Below are 8,785 nucleotides of genomic sequence, written 5' to 3' on the forward strand. Positions count from 1 at the left end.
ACTAGAAAACAATGAAAGAAAGAAGCAGCAGAAAACAATATGCAGATCAATGCCGCCTTCTCTTTTAATAAGGTGGTGTCAGCAATAGGAAAAAAGTACAGAAAAAGTAATGCTGACAGTGTTTACGTGTCTGAATGAATAGTTCCCAAATTTGTGATAGAAGTCAAACATGAGATGTAACTCTCAAAAGCAATCTAGTAGCGTGAAAATCCTGCAGTTGAAAAGGAGATGTAGACAGAAGAATATGCTGTTCTCTCCAGAGAACTGTTATGACCCATGAAAAATGAGAGGCAGATGGACTGGTGACATGTGAACTAGGAACTTAATCCTGGGCAAACTGAAGTCAAAGACAGTATTTCCTGAGCACGTTCTAGGGTATTATTTCTCCAGTATGAATTGAAAATAGGAACAGTTATCTGTCTAACAGAGATACAGAGACCTATGTGACGTCCTGTTTGTCAGAGTACAAATAGTAAATGTCTTTTGGTTCTTTTGTACCAACAGCCTAAAATTAAATGCCCTGCATTTAAGTTGGATTGTATGAAAGGTTCAGTTAGAAATCTAAATCAAATGAAAACTAGATCCATCAAAAAAACCTACAGAAGATGGTCCAGGCCACAGATCATCTACAATTTTTTGTATGGTCACAGACTTGATCTTCTGTCATGCTCCCAATTGGAAGCCAGTGACTTCAGTTTAATGGTTGTTAAGAATAATTCCATTCATGTTCTTTGGACATTTGGCCTGACAGGATGCTAGGTGCTTTTCTGATCAGGCTTGTGGTTATTTCCCTTCAAAATCACACCTCATTTAGCTGATGTGGATGAATATCCTGGCTGCATTTGACCACTATAACCTTAGGACATGGTGGCTGACAAAACATCAAATTTCTTCAATAATGGTGCATAATATAAGGACAAGAGATAAACATCTGAAGAGAGCCAAATTATAACAGCTAAAATATCTCTTCTTTGGGTGACAAATATTGTACAGAACTAAGGTGCATCCTACCAGACTTCTGCAATAAATCTCACCATTGCAAAGGTTTGATTTCTCTATTGTGATTGGTTTGATTTCTCTATGTGAGTGGTTCATGAAAATGTTCTTTCCTCATTTTATCAGGAATTAAAGATGCCTGACTGCACGCAAAAGCATTGGCAATGTTTCCTTTACAGAACACCATGTATTTTTTTTATAGCTGTTGTAGTTTTAGAAAGCTGTCCTGCATAGTTCTCTGACAGCAGGGATGAAATCCCAGGAGATGCAGCTGAACACAACAGTCTTTACTGCATAGTGACAGAAATCCTCTCTAAGATACATTATGAGGACATGGCTGGGTGACCTAAACAAATCCATAAGCATAACTCACACCCTAACATGAAGTGAATTGTTAAAGTCCCAGTAGATTAATTTATAGCTTTCAGGGTGAACTTTCAAACTAACAAATGCTGAATATGAAACTGCTAGATAGGAAAAGCCAATTTGGTCAAGAATCTGGTCCAATTTAAATTTGTCTCAACCTCGGTGTTGTGTGGGGTTTTTTCCACAATATTCTTCCTTCTCCATTAAAATGGAGCTGCTCTCTTAAATTTGGAATTGTCTGATTTTCTGACCTTAGTTAGAAATGCATTGCACATTTTCTATTCTCTGAGTGTAACTGTTCTGCTCGAATAAACTGAGTACACTCACTCCTGCAATTGTGTCCCCCCCCCCTGCCACCCCCCCCACGGTTTTCTAGCTCTTTTGTTGTGATTCATTTATCTTGTTCCAATTTATAAAGTGCTTTCATAATATTGAATGCCTGCACTAGGTCAACATATAATCTGCTCTTCTTCAATAGAAGCAGAGGCTTAACTCCTCCCAGCCTTATCTCAGAATAAATATTTTTTACAATGTAGACAAATTTTACATGTCCTAATATGCATATTTCCCAACAGAGATCCCAGATTTAGGAGACTGACTGACACACATGACAGACATTCCACTCACTCCAGAATCATCCACTGACTTCAGTATCTTTTTGCATCATATCTTCCTCAGCGTATGAGAAAACAACCATCAATATTCATTTGTTGAAACCCCATATGGAGAGAGGCCAGCAGCTTGTGGTGTTGGTTCATAAGTGTCACAGACAAAAGGGGCAGTTTCAGTAATCCACATACACCAGCTTTCTCATTTTCCTTATTTAACATGACATTCCTGTTTGTTATTACACCCTAGCTCAGGTATGGCTGTCCCATCACTTTAAGACTCAAAAGCTGCTCAAGTGTAGCTCCTCTGCCAGGTGGCTCCCACAGGAGCTATTCAGGCACAGGGATTTGGGAGCCTGAGGGGCCGGAATTGGGAAGCACCTGGGTAGTTGCGGCTGCTACTTCTGCTACTGAACGAGGAAGGACACAGCTGACAGCTCCCTATGACCCTTGAGGAGTTGGAGTGATGTGCTGTTGTCCCCCCTCACCCTATACTCTGGTTTCCTACATCACTCACACCCTTTTCCCGGATGCAGATTTTTGGCTGCAAGGGTGCCCACGAGAGCCCTAACCTGTATGAGAAACTATCACTTTTCCATTTAACTTGCTGTATGGTTTGTATTAAGGATGAACAGAAACAGAGACAATTCTTACACACAGAAACGGGAATACAGAGAGATGAAAACTGGAGAATTAGAGAAAATGTGCATTCTTGGTGATCTGTTTTGCAGTTAACAGTAACTGTTTACAGGTGTCCACATCACAAACACCAGGATAGCAATTAAACACTAACTCATCAACAGCCTTATCAGAGAAACCAAAAATGGTCCTGGCAGGCAGTCCAGGCTGCCCTCTCATCTGTAGAGATGGTCCAGCAGCAATGGGATTGATACAGATTGGCAGGCCCATACAGAAACCTATGCTGTTACTGTTTACGCTCTCTGGACCGAGAACGTCAATTAAGGGTTTACCTGTACCTTTCACAAGATCTTCGTTCACTTGCATTGTAGATACATGAGCTAAAGAAAAAACCATAGAGAACCATTCACCTTTTCTTCTCTTTTCATGTATTTAGACGCATATTTCACCTCTACACACCACGGGGGCTGAGCTATTATTGCTTCTAGAGAAATATTTGTTTTGTCGCTGACCAGAAGGATGTAGAAGTCCTCAGCAGAGCAGCTGGGCATGATTCTGACAAATTGTTCCATCTTTTTCCTGAATGATACATTGTAACTGTTGAGGAGCACTTATATTTTAATCCGTAAAGAAAATGAAATGTCTGACCTTTCCATTTCCTGTGCAAGCTTACAGACAATAGAAAAGATAATTAAAACTGTGAATTAGAACTTGCAAAACAGTGCCGTTTCTCTAGCAAAGAGAAATAGCTGTGTAATAAAGGTCACTTATCAAACAGTTCTAGTTATTAAATCTTTGCATTTAGCACTGAAGTGGCTTCACAGAATCAAAGGTCAAATCATTAAATAACAAAAACAGACAGAACTAGAAAAGGTCACAAGCAAATCTAACCAGAAGTAGGTCACAAAACATGATTCTCTTCCACAGAGTATTTCGATATTTGGAAAATTGGCTACTTTCCAATTTGAAACAATTCCCCCATCATTTCAAATGTCTCCACCAAGAGACTGACATTCCAGCTACAGGACCGTTTGTATGGGTGGGTTTCCCAATGGCACAGATCCTGGATCACCAAGTTTCCCAGACACGGACCTGTAGGTCTGCCGAAGTCCCAAGCGGGGATGATCTCAGGCCAGATCTCAGCCTCTTGGCCAAAACTTCAGCACAAGTCAGTGGAGTCCAACAAAACAATGTCTTGACAGACCAGTCATGTGCCAAGCTCCCGTCTTAGCAGAGACTGCCAGATTCACTCTTCAGTTGGACCAAATCTAGCTCAGGACTTACGCGGATGTAATTTACACTAATGAAAAGCTGAATTTCTCTTGTGACTTCTTAGCACTATAGGCTGGTGGTGCGCTGGAGACCTCACTCCAGCCACCAATTCTGCTTCACTCTGTGAATCCCACAACTAATCATACAGATAGTTAGGAAATTCAGATTAAACTTTCCCAATTGTTACTTTAACAATATGATTGTAATTTTGTAAATTGGACGCAATGCCCATTCACTACATAATGAGGCAATTATTAGCAGCTCGCCACATATTAATTTGCTCCTTTAATGTTGAAACAAATGAGATCTTTTCTTATAATCATCCTATTTGAGTGAATTCTAACAAAGTCAATTGAACAAAGCTCCAGAGAGACTTTCTTTATTTCAATGCCATTTATTCTTCTACTCTTCTTGGATGTCTTTAGAGTTTTAGAGGATACAACATTTATAATGATGCCAATAGGGAATAGATTTTGCCTTTATTCTTCTTGATGTTCTTTTGAGGTCTTTGAAATGAAAGGTACAAGAGAGGCATTAACCGTCTGGCATTGTTTTTATTGCTTTTCTCTACTTTACAAGCAAAAAAGGTATTTTAATTTTTCCTGTTTCTGTGATGATTAACCAAGCTGGTTTTACCTACACTTACTCACTTTCTTCAGACCTCTGACTGGGAGGAAAGGCTTGCCAGGCTTCTCTAAGACAAAATTCAGCACATTTAAAGAAAAAGAAAGATAGTACTTGTGTGTTCACCCAGCAAGAGCTATCAATTTAATACAGCACTCAGAAGCACTGTATATAAATCACATTATAGAACTAACATCAAGCAATAAAAATAAAAATTATAAAAACCCACAGGTCTGATTACCCTGAGTTTGTGGTTGTACCCCCTTCCCTCCTGTGGTAGTGTTGTGGTTTTTTAATCTTCAGCAGTTGATTTTGGTCCTAGCTGCCAGCATCACATCCCAGCAAACATCTCTGTCTTAATAAAATTTAATGTTAAGATTTCATAAAGATTTTAACATTTTGACATTACTTTGAAATAAGCCCTATGTCAACATGCACCCCATTTCCAAATAAATAGAATATGAGCTGCCTCGTCATAAGACTGTTCCTGAGACTGAAGTGCCTGGGATATTTTATTTAGATGAGTGTCACTGATATGTACATAAGTGCGAGCAGGAAGTTTTTATTTAAATTGAATGAATTGGAAGGGAATGCATAGGAGCCACATAATGGGACTAATCTTGCAGTAAAACACTGAATAAATAACCATCACTGAAATTCTGTCTATATACACTGACCTAGTTGTTACAGAACTGCTATTCTTTGATTTGCAGCTCATGTTACAGCTCCTTAAAAGGGCTGTATCAGCCCTTTGCTTCAACAGGTATCTTGTGGATTCCTGGTGTCAGTGATAAAGACACAGAAAAGGGAAGGAAGCTCGGACTTTGGACAGAGGTTGAAGCTTGCACGCCAGAGTCTCCAGCACCATCTAAACTTTCATTTGGCAAGTGTATTTTTGAAACATTCTAGCTTTCTTTCTCATGGAAAGGAAAAAAAAATAGCCACCAATCCAAGCCTTCCAAACAATGAACCACAGTGCAAAGTGATGCAGTGTCATCCTTCTCACTTTCAAGACAGCTCTAGTTACTCCATGCCAGCTCGTACCTCTTTCAAGATATAGCAGAACAAATGCTCACCAGAATGTTGTTGATTTTGCTGCTGCTATTTGAACAATATAGGCAACTTTGAAACAAGGCAAGAATCAAGTACATCTCATGATACTGAGAGCTGAAAAATAAACGCCTTAAATATACGCGAGAAAACTCTGAGTAGCAACAGAGTCGAGTATATGACCTATAAAGAAGAAAACAGAAAAACAGGTCTTTTCATGTATTTTCCTCTACTCTAAAATAAAGCAAAAATTGAAAAGTCAAAGATAATACCGCTCTTGATAATCCCATAAAATAAAATTTGAGTAAAACCAGGTCCAGTTTGATCAAAATACTTTAACTTTCTATTTTTTAAAAATCATACTTAAGTAGTTTTCTAAAATGGAATTAAAATGCCCCTTCAGTTGAACATTTTTCTGTATCATGAAAAGCTTAAAGCATGGTAGTTCACATTAACAGAACGGTCCCTTCCATTTTTTCCTTTCTTCCCGATTTCCAGCTGAAACTTCATTGAAACTGACATCTTTTAAAGAAGACTACACTAGTATTTTCTTCTGGAATAATAAACTATTGAAAGGTTCCTGATAGCTCTATTGGTAAAAAAGACTCAAAAACAGAAAGGTGGCAGAGAGTAAATAAAGAACAGAAGAAATTATTCTGTGTCTACATGGAGGGTTAATGAAGGAAGGAAGCTGCCAGATTCAGTGTTTCAAGTACGACAGAAAGACCCAGCAGAGCCATAGCACTGGAGGTCTGATGGTCAACAGCCCTGCGGGACTTTGAGCAGTGAGAGAGTGGCAGGTGAAGAAAGTTTTGCCCTAAGGCATTGCCTGAAGGATGCGTGAGGACCTGTTCTGCGTGTGCATTCTCGGTCTGTTGAAGTCACATTTTAGTTTGCATCTCAGGTGGTTGGTAAATTCTCCTCTCCCAATGTATGATGGCAGAAGGGATGTGCTCTTATTAACATGAATGAATATGTCATAAAAGGGGAAGGAAATAAATGGAAGCAGGATACCAAAAGAGAAGAGAGGACAGAAAAAATTCAGAGAAGAACTGAAACAGGCTATGAAAAGGTAGAATATAGTTTAGTGTTTGAAAGAGAGACGTGTAAGGGGAAAGAGGATTTTAGAAAAAGTAAAATACAGATATATAGCCAGTGAGATAAACCATGATGTTTGGGAATGAAATCTAGCAAAAGAGAAGAACCAAAACACCTAAAGATGTTAAGGTATAAACTAACTGTTGCGAAGAAAGCTTTATCAGGCATGTCAATCAAATAACTCAGCATTAGGCAGGGAGAATAGCTTTTTTCCTTTAAACTGCAACTGCCCAAGCAGAAAACAGATGGAAACAGATACATTCACTCCAGCATATACATACCTACAGCTTGTAGGTAACCAGAAACCCTGACATCTGTATCCCTACAGATGTCTACAGTTCCAGATACACCTAATTACACCTCTGAATTGGGGGGGGGGCAGGCGGGAGGGCAGAAGGAAGGCAGAATCTTCCTTGACAGATAAAATATCAAGACAAAAATACAACTATGCCCAAGAACATATGTGGAAATGTTCATGTCAAACACAGTTGAGGACTGAATGCCTACTTGTTATGGGAGAGAGGCAAACTCCATCATGCGCACCCTATACAGCAAGTTCACAAGGTAGGCGTTAAAATAACACTCACTCTGAAAAACAGCCTATGAAAACTTTAATTTCCCAGTTGCTCAAAAAGGAAAACCAAACAAACTGCATTAGTTCTAAAGTACCCCTAACTTCATCCCAGTGGTTTAGCTGATGACCAGAAATAACTAGAATGTTTGTGACACTCCATCTATCACTCATTTGCAAATATACAGCCTTTGAAATATCATTGCTTTGTAACAGTTCAAAAGCTGGGAATTCTTCCAACCAAATGCTGCTTGCTGAATGCTGAATCCAGTAAGTCATTTATCTTAACATCCACCACATTGCTCACTTGCCCTCGTTAGCACGTGATGACTCTTGAATTTTCTGCACAAAAGTTACTGAGAAACACAATTTAAACCAGACACTGTCCATCAAACGTCATAAACAACTCCAAACACAGCACAATCAGCTGCTCTTAGCCATGGCACCCCTTTTGTCACTCTACTGCAAAATTGTATTTGCAACAGTGTATTTGTTACCAGCAAAAAACGTTGGCACTTGATGCAGCAAGTTATTGGTATCATAATATTTAGGTTTACTTTATCTTCTGCAATTCTCTGTTTATATTGCATTTCTTTTCTGTTTTTTGTATGTAGCAATAAGGAAGATAAAATTTGTTTCTCCTCTATACAGGCATATTTGCTCGGCAAACAATACAAAACACAAGGAGGTAAAATGTCACTTACAACTCAAGGAGACATAAAAGGGGGGAACGTACTGTTAGCACATGGGCTGAATAGCAAATGAATCACAGTACGAAAGGACAAAAACAATTTCTCACATCCAATACCGTGTATAGCAGCAGAGCACATGTAACATATAACTCAAAATCCTTCCTTACAGAGTGGACTTTGGAATGACATCCTTCAAAGCAACCAAGGCCAAAAGGACTCTCTCCACAAAAGCTGGTTTTTCTTCACAAATAATAATAAGTATCTCTGCAGAAAAATTAATGACAATTCTTCACTACGAAGTTCATAGAATCATAGAATAGTTTGGCTTGGAAGGGACCTCTAAAGGTCATCTAGTCCAGCCCCCCTGCCGTGGGGCAGGGACATCTTTAACTAGATCAGGTTGCTCAGAGCCCCGTCCAACCTGACCTGGAATGTTTCCAGGGATGGGGCATCCACCACCTCTCTGGGCAACCTGGGCCAGTGCTTCACCACCCTCAGCCTCAAAAATTTCTTCCTTATACCTAGTCTGAATCTACTCCCCTTTAGTTTAAAGCCATTCCCCCTTGTCCTGTCGCAACAGGCCCTGCTAAACAGTTTGCCGCCATCTTTTTTATAAGCCCCCTTTAAGTACTGATAGGCTGCAATAAGGAATTCTTTGTCTCAAATGAGACAATGCAAAACATTGGTTACTCTGTAACCGCTGACTTTAATTTGTATTTATTATAAATACCCACAGATGGCGGTAAAGTATATAATGTATATAGCAGATTTGTTCCAAGTTTGGTTTCTCTAATAACCTCCTATTATCAGCACTCACCATTAATCATGGGCCATTATCTAGGAACTTATTTGGCTGAATCACAGATGCA

The 8,785-nt window shown here is 39.3% G+C and overlaps 1 protein-coding gene across 1 annotated transcript in view; it reads right to left on the reverse strand.

The window, feature by feature from the left end:
• Positions 1–8,785, reverse strand: part of ST6GALNAC3 (ST6 (alpha-N-acetyl-neuraminyl-2,3-beta-galactosyl-1,3)-N-acetylgalactosaminide alpha-2,6-sialyltransferase 3) — a 124,109-nt gene that overhangs the window by 74,944 nt on the left and 40,380 nt on the right. The gene's annotated exons all lie outside the window — the stretch shown is intronic.

Source organism: Pygoscelis adeliae, unplaced genomic scaffold, assembly GCF_000699105.1.
Source record: "Pygoscelis adeliae isolate BGI_AS28 unplaced genomic scaffold, ASM69910v1 Scaffold10, whole genome shotgun sequence".
Lineage (NCBI taxonomy): Eukaryota > Metazoa > Chordata > Aves > Sphenisciformes > Spheniscidae > Pygoscelis > Pygoscelis adeliae.